Below are 14,214 nucleotides of genomic sequence, written 5' to 3' on the forward strand. Positions count from 1 at the left end.
CGATTAAATCAACTTTGTTGCATTGGAAGCAATATATCGAATATCTTTGTTTGCATGCTGAAACCAAAATATGCTCTTTTCATTTACCAAATTATTATTTCAATTTTAGTTTATACAGATCATTATATATTAAGTACAATTTGTTAATTCACAAAAAAACAAAAACAAAATTTATCTCATTATTAATACGTAATACAAAATAACACACAATTCAGTTATTTGTTCCTAGCACTTCCATTAATCAAAAAATGACTAAATGTACATACACAAAAACAATGTTCATTCATCAGTGTTTACAAAACATTGAAAGCATTTACATTTCATTTTACATTACATTTCACTTTGATATACACGGTTTCATCATGTTAGACTGGTATGACGTCTTGTGGCCTGCTGCTGTGTGCTGGGAATCTGTTATTATAGCAAGACATTTTCCTCAGGGATCAATGAAGTTCTATCGTATCCTATTCTAATTATGCTAGAGAGAATTAACATGACCTCTTACCAGTGAGAAAGACAATTATGTTAAGTTTAGAACAAGGTAATGAGATTGAAACAAAATGGATTCTTGACATCTCAATGTTCTTTTATTTCTTGCGGTATCTTCAAAATCTTCAGTTCCTTAAAACATGCCTATCTTTTTTAAACCCTGTATTACCTGCTTCATAAATGACCGTAAACTCTGCTTGAGTGCTTTTAGAAAGATCAACCTGCCATCTTGACCTGATGAACACTGCTGGAATAAAGCAGCCATGTTGTATCTAATGCTCAAGTCTTAAGAGGTTTGTCCCCTTCTGTGAGGTGATGGTGTTTCTGGGAATATGTTCTGTACTTCTATGTCAATGCTACTGCTTTATTCAACTCACATAAAGTTCTGCTTTTTCCTCCTTCTTTCCTTCTCTCACTGCAGAAAGCTTTTAAGTCTGTGTACAGTTTGCCGCTAGCACCGAAAAGTGATGAGCGTGCCATAACCTGTTGCTTTTAGTGATTACCTTCCATTTGCATTATTTATACAGTAAAATCCTTTCGGTTGCTTTTTAAAGCATTATGTTAACAAGGGGAAAGAGTCACAGCAGCCACGGTTCACTACCACAATAAAGAATTGATCTGAGCAGGATGTGCTGCTTTTAACCTTCCTTTTTAAAGGCTCCATTAATGCACTCACAGAGAAGAGTGGAAATCCCAGCATGCACTAGTGTTAATGGCACTGTGACAGAGGCCTGGGCGGACAGTCTGGATTGTGCGTCACTGACAGCCTACAACCTACAGGGTGTGAAATCTCTCTCTCCTGCTCTCTCTCAAACACAAATAACTCAACAGCATGAGGTGGAGTGACTGGGTGCCATCACAAGCAGAGAGAATAGGAAATGGTTTCAAAGGTGAATTCAGGCAACCAGATCCAGCAAACAGTCAAAACAAGTAAAGGTAAACATCACAGGCATTGTGTGTAGACCGCAGTTGATGGATTAGAACTGCACACTTGCTTTCATTATACAGAAGGGTGATTAATATCACATTATAGGCGTTGCCGGTGTCATCACACAACAGGTATTTGCTAAAGTTATCCACAAATATCTGAGGACAAAAGAACAAAGAACAAGATCAGAGGAATAAAATGAGACCATTACATTCACACATCACTGCTGATGTAAGTATCGACGCAGACTGACGTGTGAGGAAAATGTTTGTATAGATTTGAGTCATGTCAGTTACAATACGAATGTACTGCAATATTCCCACCAGGGTTATGTGCCATTTAAAATTAATTTGAGAATGCTTTTTAAATTCCAGTTTAATTGAAGTGGCAAACATTCTTTTTTATAAGAATTATAATTTGAATCAAAATGTAAGGAAGGTCAAATTCAAGGTAATTGAAACTTTTTTCTTTCTTTTTTTTAAAGACATTTGTAACGTGAAAAAAAGTTAGGGCTGGACGACAGATTATGACAGATAGATAAAACAACAGAACAAACGATATAGCGAAAGAACGACAGAACAATAGACAGACAGACCACCCTGATCCTCACAAATTCTATTTGAATATTAAAGTTGAACAAGCACTTGTGTTCTTAGCACATGTTCCTTTAAGGCAGAGGGTGTTCAGCTTATGCTGAGGCGCAGAGCAATCAGACAGCCTGTGTCTGCAAATGTGAAAACTAGAGTATCCGCAGGGATGGAGGATAACAATTAAAGAGCATCTGTCAGAGTCAAGCACCCCCTCTCAGCCTTTTTTCCCATTAATTGGGATGTAGGGAGGCTGAGGGCGGGCAGGTTCAAGAGGCTCCATGTGAATGACAGACCCACTCAGGGGCCTCTTCAGAAACCATCCAGAGCAGATGAGTTTCTGACAAAACGTGATCAACAGCATACGGCAACAGCTGAGGTGTTTTATACGGTAACAGCTTTCTCGTCTCCATTTGCTTTCTGTTTAATCTTACTTATGTGTACAAAAACATTTAAAAGGATAAAAATGCAAATTCGGTCATCATTAACTCGGCCTGGTCTTCGGTAGGACACAAAATAAGATATTTATGTTTTTGTCATTGTAAATAAAACAAAAATTATTGGAGTACGTTTTATTTTCCTTTTATCATCCTCCCATTCGCATGTCACTAACCAGAAATGTTGAAAGTCTGGTATTTCATGTGGAGAAAGCAAAACAAACACTCAAGTTTCTTTGTAACTTTGCTATGGAGCAAAGGGTGAGAAAGGAAGTTAAGAGCACTTGTTAAGAGGCCAAGAGTGTCAGCAGTGCGGATGTGACTTATCAGTTCAGTGCTAAATGGGTTCAGTGTCCACTGTCACCTCCCAAGACCTTGGACCAAATGCTTGAGGCTAGAAAAGCTGAATACTGCAGTGTGCAAAACAAAAGAAATCTCTTATTCTAAATAAAATGAAATCTTCAATGCAGCAATATGATTGATTCTAGGATTTAGACTTGTAAATCATGCCTGTTTCCTTTGATACAAACACAGAGTCTCAATGTTCTGTTCACTCTATGTAATCCACACACTTTCTGGAAGGAGCGGAGAGGAGATGGGAGCAGGCGGGTTTGCCTTGACAATACACACCACTGTGTTTTCCTGTTGAACACAAAGGCTATCTGTCACAGCAGGCCTCTTCTGACTCACTCCTCCTAGATGCTAATTTCATGACCTTCCCAGAAAAAAAAAGAAAAAAAAAAAGCTTTCCCTCTGGTACTCACTGCAACTTAAATCTCCCTCCAGGCGAAATTGACTTCACACAAGTACTGCCATGCTCGCTGAATGACACAGTCTCTCTAAAAATATCCCCTTCACCAGCAATGGATTGCTGTTGAGCTCTATTTCCTGTCAGAACTCACTAGACTAGATGGTGAGATGGAGAGAAAGAGGGAGATGAAGGGAAAGAGCAAGTCAGAGTGAAGGCACAAAAACGCTTCAAACATGGAGTTATCAAAAGGCACTGAGCAGGGGTTGCGATACACATCAAACGCACCTCAGGCTCCCTGTTATCATGCATACATTAACATCCACAACCTCTCTTACGCATCCTAATAAACAGGATCACACACACCTCACAAACGTGTTATGTTGATTTAACAATCATAAAAGCTCAACACACACACATACACGCAAGAGGTGTGCGCTAGCTCAGAGCAGTCAGTTACTCTGATTAACACTGATTAACCTCCTCACGGATCATGAAGTCTGCCGGGGCCTGATACAGGATTCATCGATCGTAACACTCAGTTGTTTCTTCCGGACTGAAAACGTCTCTGAACCCCAAACCTTGTAATCATCTTTCTATGATCTGACACACAAGAGAGAGAAAGCGATTAGACAAATCAACAGAGATTAATGCGCTAACCGTGTGTGTGTGTGTGTGTGTGTGTGTGTGTGTGTAAGAAATCCATTAGTATTCTTTTCCAAAGAAGATTAAAAATGGACTTTCTTTTAATTCTCTAATTATCAGACTGCTCCATGTTAATGTATCTCCAACAAGGCTGCGGCTCTCAAGCAATTATTATGAGTATGGCTGATGGCAAGCTAAAAACAAATAGCATATTTAACTGGTGCTAATGACTTAATTACTGTACAATTTGGTGCCAGTGAACTTACTTCGTATTTATCCACTTCAGACTCAAAACAATCACAGAGAATGTATTTCACAGCAGTCTTCAAGGTCAGTCTTGTTTAATTGCTACCCTTTAAAAAGATTGCATCTATTACACCTATGTGTTCAGTTCACATTTCTCTCATGTGGTGAATCAGGAAACAGTTGGATGCGGTTTTTATTTATTTTGGATATTTTTGCCAAGCGAAAAATCAAGTGTGAGTCACACACCATAATGTCATGAGGCTTGCACGTCGCCGTGTGAGTTTCTTTCCTGATGGTGTGAATCCGGACCTCTGAGTGAATTAGGGCAAAACTTCCCAGGAAGAACTGTATGGACTAAATGACTAACATGTGGTGTTACTTTACCCCTTTCACTCCTGTCTTGAACCATCTGTTCTTCCTGTCTAATGAGTGATCATTTACCTTTGTATCCAGACAGGATTTTTGGTACCATGGTGGTGAATGTGTATTTTTCTGGTGTTCATTTACATAGTGGCATAGACACCATGACAACACTTTTTGGTTGATGGCACAGGTCATGCAAACAACCTGTGGCACGAAAGGCAACAAACAGGAAATTATTTTTTGTTTTTTTTTGTTTTTACATAAGAAAGTCACTGGTAAATCAATGCTATAATGAAACATAAGTGATGCATGTGTTTTTTTGCAAAAACAATATTCTGTAAGAATACTCTGTTTTTTAAATGCAATCAATGAACAAAATGTTTTTTTTTGTTTGTTTTTTGAACCAGTGACCAGCTCTACCAGCTGGTGTAGTCAACTACCATAAGCAAGGGTTAATGGGGCCATGCTAACCAGCCAAATCGTGACCCCTTAGGAACAGACTGCAAATAGATATCGAACCAAACAGCTGTGTGCAAAGTGACAAATCTCTGGCGCAATAAACACCACTCCAAATGAACAGACACTTCACAGGGAAAGAATTTTGGAAATTGACAAAAAAAATACAGCTGTCTATGATGATTATTTATTCAAGAGACAGATTTTCAGCAGAGGGAGTCTCGTATCTTTGTCAGCATTTTGAGCCGCACATTAAAAATGTATTATTGCTCTCTGTTTCGTCATACCTGTATGCAGAGTGACGCCTCAGCAAGAACTCGTTGCAGATGGTCATTAAACTTTTTTGTTTCAAAACATTATGATGTCCCCCTGTCATTTACCTACTAAAAATATTAAAAATAAAATCTATAACAATCCATATTAATATGAGCAATATTAATACATTACCTACAGCTAGCAAGATCATTCATATCAACAGTTTTCTTTGAGTGAAATTTATTTCTCTTAATACAGAAACAAAACTAAGCAATCCAATAACATGTTTGGGATTTTAAAAAGTTGCATCCCAGGAATTCATTTTAGAAGGTCCGGGTCGTGTTATTTTATTGTGCAGTTTAAAGTAGATCGAAAGACTCCGGAAAGAGTGGGGGGGGGAAAGAGCTACTCATACCGTGACTCACACCGTTGCCAAGACTGCAGTCCTAATAGTCTCAGAGCTGGTGTTGTCCTGGTAACATACAGGTAAGTGTCTAACTGCCCTGACGGCTGTGCCACATGAGACAGAGAGAGTGCTGCGCTCACATGATGCTGAACAAATGACTAAAGACAGTTGAGACACCATCTGCTTCCTGTAAACTGTTAAGATATACAGGACAGGGTAATGGCCAATGTAAACATATTGAATATAATATGAGCATTTACTATGGGAAAACCATCAACAACAATCATTGCAGAAGCAGAGATTGTATGATCACATACTTGTATAAAATACACAGTTATAATAACACAGTCATAAGGATATTTTTAAGCAAAACATCAAACCCATAATACAACTGAAAAGTGATTCGTTACTTACAAAAAACTAAACGGGCAAACTGGCCCGTGCTAACAGCCAAAACTTGACCCCATGATATATACACACATGTTGTTTCCCAATCAGAAGGCTGCATTTTAGTGAGACTCTGTCCTTCCTAGTCCAGTCCTTCTGAGGCTTCTGGGCTAGACTCCTTTTCAAAACAGAATGCTAGAATGAGATCATCTACTAAGTCCACTGGCTACATCATAAAGGTTTCTGACACCCATGGAGTTAAAATATTAACATATAAATACTAATACTAAATGTATTTAGAAAAATACCCTATATTAAAAATCTTTGTATTTTCGGACTTTCTGAATGCAATACATTGAACGACAACCGCCATCATGAGAAGTTTAGTTTTATGTCATTCATTGCCAACACAATAAAAATGTACATTTCGAAAAAATATTTTTCGTCTTGCATTTCATTATGCACCCGGACAAGCTCAGTGCTTACTCATTTTCCAGCAATTTTTTTGTGGACTGAAATGTTCCACAAATGACGGAGGATGCAAAGGATACACTTGATGCATCCTTCAAAATACGCTGAAAGGATGACACAAAATGAAGGCTGACTTCCAAGGGTTCTTCAAATTGAGATGGCCTTTAATGGCGCTTGATGACATGGCAGCTGAAATATGCAGCCTTTTGATTGAGAAACACTCACAGAGACTTAATGATTTAATGAACAAACTATGGTGTTTTGGACATGCAACTTCCATCGTTATAATGAAATAGTTCAGCCCAAAATGAATCCTGTCAGTCTGAGTGCTCAATCCGAAAAGCACATACATACACGCTCAGATAAGAGTGGTCTTTGGTCTTCAGATCATTCCCACAAGTCCTGAGAACATGGCTTTTGACATATGAACACACACACACACACACACACATATCCTGTACACTAACATCGACCATCATACAGACACATTGAATTTCTTTCTTGTGCTCTCTTATTCTGTCTCCCCTAGGACAGCAAGTCCAGCCAAGATCTGAAAACACATTTTCGGCTCTACTGAACAATCGACTGTGAGGGTGCAGAAATGCTTGTCCTTGCTGCACTCTCTCGCCGCCTCTCCACCTTGTTGTTAGGACAGTCCAATAAATCTATATCGCTCTGGCAACATGCCGCTTACACCTCAAGCCTGATTTTTAGACAACCTTTTTTAGTACAGACTTTTTCGCCCCCTTCCAATGCCAGCTTCCTGTGGATTACTACAGACAGATTGCATGCTCAGCAAAGGACACCGAGTCCACAGCGCACTAGCACTAATGAGCTATCTGGCCCACTGATGGGGTAACCGCACATACCCACGTCAAAGTCGCTCAGTGACCCTCACTAATTGGGCTCTGACAGAGAACAGCTTCATTTGCCCAAGAGGCGTGTATGAAGCAGACTACCTGAACACGCAATGAGCAGAATAAGTATGCACTGCATTTATCGAACATAATAACTACAATGAGATGCGTCTTGTAACATGCCCTGAGATTTTTTTCTTTCTTTTTTTTCCATTTTTATTCATACTGCACGAAGGAATTATGCCAATTATTTACACATCAGAGTAAAAAAAGAAAAAGGTAATTAAGTTATAAAAAAATTAAGTTATATTGTTAGATATAGTGTCACAGTGTGAGATATAAAGGTAAAATTGCTCAATTTAAAGTCGCGTTACGACATACAAGAAACAAAATTCACAATTGTAAGATGTAAAGTTGCAATTACCTCTTTTTTTTTTTTTTCATCCCGTCAAAGCAGACCAATAACTACACTGTGTTTTCTAAGTTAATACGTTATGATAGGCTCTAATATTTAAAGCAGTTCTATCTGCTATTCTTCTTGCTTTTGTTTTTCTCATATAAGGATGCTTCAGTAGCCACATGTTCCACTCACCATCAAAACCACAGCGAAGACACTCATCTCAGGCAGGATGTGGCTGCTGAGGCCAAGGCTTTTCAGTGGCAGTAGATGGCAGAGCAAAGGAAGTGCGTCACAGATCAGACCGAACTGTGTCTTTGGAACACCGCAGACTGACCACATTCTAGAACGTCTATCTGTTTAAGCACATCTGTACTTCACACAGGAATGTAAACAGGTCACACATCCTTGCACCCAGCGCTCCAAAACCCTGCAATTATCACATGATCAAAATGCTGTTAAGACCGAGAAGAATCAGCATCAGAGTGAACATATATACACTACAGTCCAAAAGTTTTCTTTTTAAAAAAATTATACTTTTACTAAGCAAGGAGTAAAGCAAGGCAATAAAGACTTTAACACTGTTACAAAAAAATCTATTCATCAAAGTATCCTAAAGAAATGTGTTAAGCAGGAAACTATTAAGCAGCAGAACTGTTTCTTGAGCACAAAATCAGCATATTAGAATGATTTCTGAAGGATCATGCAACACTGAAAACTCGACTAATTAGGCTTCGCCATCACAGGAATAAATTTAATTTTAAAATATATTTGTTCAAATAAATGCAGCCTTAGTGAGCATAAGAGACATTAAAGAAATATTCCTGACCCCAAACTTTTGAATGGTAATGTATATACATATACATAGTCACACTGACGTATTACATTAGAGGTTACCAAATTTAAAAGACATTGAGGGATAGTTCAAAATGCTTTCAGTCTTTTCGACATAAATTGGGTGTTTGGGTGCGGTACATGATAAAATCTATCAGTTAGGGTCGATTCTAAAGCCTCATTAACAAGTGTCTGAGTCGTGATGACAGCGGATGGAAACTCGCACTAATTCTGGATAAAGAAAGAGGAAGAGAAAGACAGAAACATAAACACATAGAAAAGCAGTGTAAGCTATAATTTGTTACACTCGTTAGCACACTAAGCAAGCTGAGAACCAGACATAAGTTAGAGTATTGACTCTTGGAAACACATTTTTACACACCCACACACACACACACACATATCCCACAGAGTCTGTTAACAAGCATTAGTGCAGATTTACTTTCAAAGTTATTTATCTATACTACTTTATTTAATTTATTGTTATTTATAATAGTCCCTAACTCAGTGTTTTACAGGCTTTAGCCAAGCTTAGTGTAGTGTAAATCACACACAATCACAATGTGTGTGTACTGCAAAAGTCTCAGATCAACATAGTTGAAATCTATAGGATAAATGCTTCTAAAGTCTTCATCTGCCTGTCCAAGTACATGACATGACGTGTAATCCAATCTATGAAGGGATTAAATAAACATTATCATGTCTTTCGGAGCAAGCAACCAACAGTGAGGCCAATTGTAGTTCGATTAGCATGTAGGACAAAGCCCAGCTACAATAGCATTATCTAGGTCTGTTAGTCCGACTTCACAAAACACGGATTTCAGTTGAACTAAAACATTTACGTGACATTTCAAAAAGATTAATTACTGTTTTAGTCTGAAACTTTTAAAGTGCCTGTAAACAAACTTACACAGATTGTAAGTGCAAGTGTGCCCACAGATTCCAATCTCCATCTTTGCAGTGCTAATTTTATACTCGCTACCACTCAGACATGTGTCAGAGGAGCTGGCAGAAACCTGCAAATCTGCATAAGCAAATCTACAGGGCTGCAATGAAGACACTTCAGTAATGATCCACCATCTTTATGAGCTTCATTAGCCACACACGCAGAACAGAGGAGCACCTGTGGCAAGCCTGAGCTCCTAGGACTGGCACTCGTGGCCCACCCAAGTGCCTGTGCATGTGCATTTGCGTGTGGGTTCAAGGCCTACAGCACTGTTGCGCATCGGGGCCTATGAAACGAGAGCCCTTGATGAGAGACGAGTGGAGCGCTTTACTGTGTGAGAGAGAGAGCAGACTAAACCACAGCTCTACAGCAGGCTGTAATTCACCCGCCACTGAAACCGCCGACAATGCTGCTAAGCTGCGCCTGCTTTCATACGCATGCACACACACACACACACACACAGAGGATTGCTTTGTTTGTTTACGCAACGTCAAGAATTGGTTGTGTACAAAAATGTAGCTACTGACAGAAAGCAAATTTGTGATCCAACTTTAAGCCGGTTGTCGTGTTCGGGGGGTTGCGATCATGGCTCAGAGATGAAGTTTCATTTCTCCCACTGACCTATCAGGATAAACTAGAAAAGCCACTTAACTCTGGGGCTCAGCTGCCAAACCTCAAGAGAGTTAGTCAGAGGGAAATAAAGAGAGAAAGAGACAGACAGACAGACAGACAGACAGACAGACAGGGAGTGACAAAAAACTGACACAGAAAAAGAGAAAGAAGACATGGTTACTTGACTACAGTACAAGCAGTGTGGTTGTGTGTGGTGCTACATAGTTGTTACATGTAATTAGTCATATTGCATTTTTGGAACGCAGGATCTTATAATAATAGGGTTCAAAGAGTTTTTGACTAGGATTTAAAAAAAACACCATGAAGACAAAAAGTGTGTGTGTGTGGGGGGGGGGGGGTGATACTTTTAGCAGATATGCACATTTAAAAAAAAAAAAAAAAAGCTTTTCCAGGAGAACACAGCGCTGATTTTTTTTTTTTTTTTTTTGTCCAATCAAATTATGAGAATGTCCATCCCCCCGATACCACCTGCAACTGATTAACTAGTAGGTTCAGGATTTTAACATACCAAAAGCTACTAATTTTTATAGGTTAACACTTAAAGGAGTGGTTGATTATGATTTAACTTTTCTAACTTTAGTTAGAGTGTAATGTTGCTGTTTGAGCATAAAGAACATCTGCAAAGTTACAACACTCAAAGTTCAAAGCAAAGGGAGATATTTTCTTTTTAAGGACTACAACAAACGGCTGGTAGGGACTACACAAGCATCCTCCTGGGTTAGTGACATCACAAATCCTAAAATTTACATAAACACCGCCTGCGAACACGCAACAGGGGATGAGTCCATGAGAAGAGGAAGAGTTGTTGTAGTAGAGCACATTTGGGAGTCTGCTCAAGCGGTCACATCCGTCTTTTCACATGCAATACAGTACGTAACACAAATGCAATAGCAAGTCACTCTGTAGGCATCTTACAACAGTTCCCACACAAGCGATTTATAGATTATCATGACAGAATATGCCAATCAATGACTTTATTTTAAGGGTGAAGGCGGCACACAAATGTCTGTCAGCATGTCATGCCCTATATTAGTTTTTTTTACCTCGTCGAATTCTCACAGAAAGCTGTGCTATCTTACCATCTGGCTGACTGAATTTAGACCTGTACACTAGACTATGAGTCCCAACAAATCTTCACCACGTGTATGTGTGTGTATTTATCAAGAGTAAAGAAAATGGCTCAACGAATACCCCTTGGTGACAGGTTGGAGTACCTCCAGGCCTTTGCTTCCTCTTTACCAATCTGTAGCAATTTGTGAGCGTAAGAGCAAACATCTGGATGGTCCCATTACAGCTGTGTTCAGAACGGTCACAGAGCAACTCACAGTGAGTTGGAGAAAGAGACTGTCCAAGCACATCAACTGAAATCCCCAACCACATATTGAAACCATATAGAGCCCAACCTCATTCTAATTCACATCTACCTTGTGACCTCAAGATACATTAACTCTGTAAACTTTGACTCTAGTCTTGCACTGACATGTCTGTCTGACAGACTGGAAGTGACCCAAGAGTTGCTAAGGCTAACATCACTATTATTATTGCTAATAATTAGGTTAGGGATTTTAACAAACCTCTAACCCTGGGTATTTTAGCCCATAGCCCAAACTGTGTGGGCTTTGCAAAAACATGATGATGAGGAGTTCATTTTATTCTATCTCCTCCTATATTGGTTTCTTTTTTGAATTACTAATGGACACCCCCATCTTTCATCCATCTCTCTCGCTCTCATTCTCCCCCAGGGGCTTTAATGGCTTGATAAGCGTAGGCTGAGTAGGCAGCAATGCGATAGCGCTTTGTGACCTGCCAACAAACAAATACATACACAAACACTCAGTCACACACTGCTTTTACCTCCAACAGCCTTATCCATCCATCTCTGTGAGCAGGGATTGACCAGACAATGATGGCACTTCTCAGCAGCTTATTGATAAGAGCAAAGAGCAGGCTAAGAGCAAATACACGTGTCTTCTATGTCCTCTACATTGTGCACAATAGAGACACATTTAATAAATAAAGAATGGCTAAAAATGGATTCATGCATAAAATGGCCTTTTCAACCAATTATTGTCCAATTTATTGCCCATTGTTCATCCCACAGTGACAATTAACTACATGAACAGCACTGTACAATTTCTTTTCCATCCAAACATTTTCCAAATCAACACACACAAAACATGTGTTCACTCTTAAACCCATTTCTCACTGAATCAGCTGAAGCCAGAACGGCTACTGTGTCAACATAAGCGAATACAAAGAGAGATAAACAGACCAGAGAGAGAGTGGGAAATTGCTACCGAGGCCAAGTGCATTGCGCCGCAAGCCAGTAAATCACCAGATTATAGCTTTTATGAGTACCGCTCGTGTGAAAATAATTGCTAATGTTCGGAGAGTAACCAATGGAAATCGAGGTAATGGAGCAGTTTATAAATTCTGATTGCCATACATGGAAGACTTCCAGCCCATCTACTTTGTTATTTACAGCCTATAATAAAAAATACTTAGAACTGCACAATGAGTGCACGGCTGTTATAATCAATAATAATATATATATTTTTTAAAGTTGCAGTAGCTTAGAATCTGTTCCATTATTTTTAGCAAGGCTGCAGGAGAATCAGCCTCCAACTCATAAATTAAAAGTCAGTGTGACTGAACAAAAATCTGCCCTTGCCTTTATTGAGAGAGAGAGAGAGAGAGAGAGAGAGAGAGAGAGAGAGAGAGAGAGAGAGAGAGAGAGAGAGAGAGAGAGAGAGAGAGAGAGAGAGAGAGAGAGAAAGAGAGAAAGAGAGAAAGAGAAAGAGAAAGAGAAAGAGAAAGAGAACGTTTTTACATCACTATAATTAGGAAACCATTTAAAGGAAGGCTGAACATGGGTTAAACTAATAATTCCCTGCAGGATGCATGAGTGTGTGTTCCTGGTAAACCCTACATTATGGGGACAAATAATGGCAATATCCAAAATCCTTGTGGGGACATTTGTGGCCCCCATGAGGAAAATAACTTATAAATCATTCAGAATTATGTTTTTTTGCAGAAAGTTTTCAGTGGAGGGTAGGTTTAGGAGTAGGGGATATAATATACAGTTTGTATAGTACAACAATCATTGTGTCTATGGGAAGTCCCCATAAAACATGTCCATGTGTTTGTGACAAACACAAATACCACAAAATAGATGTTTTCAAAAGAACACAGTTTTCTTACTGGCCTAGTTGGAGTGTGTTGGTCTTGCTCAGCAGTGTATGCACAATTCACACTCATCTCAGAGATCATGGTGTTCATAACAAGCTTTTCTCTGTCTCAAAGTGTGTTATAGCCCACACAGATAACACACTGCTTTTCACTCGGAGGTGAAAACACCTCTTCAGTATTTAAATCATCTGTGGTTTAAAAAGAGAAGCACAACAGTGTCAGGGTGATGTGGAGGACGTGTTTGTGTGTGTGAGACGCAGAGAGAGAGAGAAACAGAGAAAGGGAAGTGGGATCATTAGAACTGTGTGGAAGGCTCCTGTTTGTGTGTGTGTATGTGAAGTAAAAAGAGAGAGCAACAAAGGAGGAAGCAACATAAAGGTGATGTGTAAAAAGCTTACATGCGGCTGAGCCCAGCTGTGGGGACTGGTAGGTGAATGCTTAATTTAGTTAATCGGTTGCAGTATACTCTTATTTTTACAGTACTGTGTTTGTCTGTGTCTGTACACATACATATACACACACACACACACACACTATTGGTGTTAGTATAACCAACTTATTTTGCTATGCGGAAGTAAGCTATTTTCTGTGAGATAGATAAATAACTAGAAGAAAAACAAAGTGCAGTAAACGGTCAAAAGTATTTGCACAAAACAATGTTAAATACAACAATACATTAAACTAATATGGTAAGAAAAACCAGTTTGCAATATCAAGCAGCATAACGAGCTGTTTTGTACAGCTAATAATAACTGGAAGTGGATGACACCAGAAGCACATTCAGTTTACAAATGGCCGTGCCCACTCATTCGTGAAAAATAAAGTGGATTTAGCATTTTATTTTTTAAGGCGCCTTTCAAATCACTCAAGGTCACCATACATCATAGCAGCAACAATAACAATATTAAAATAAGAGATAACAATGGCAATAAAATAAATG

The sequence above is a fragment of the Rutilus rutilus genome (genome assembly GCF_951802725.1).
Source record: "Rutilus rutilus genome assembly, chromosome: 3".
Taxonomy (NCBI): domain Eukaryota; kingdom Metazoa; phylum Chordata; class Actinopteri; order Cypriniformes; family Leuciscidae; genus Rutilus; species Rutilus rutilus.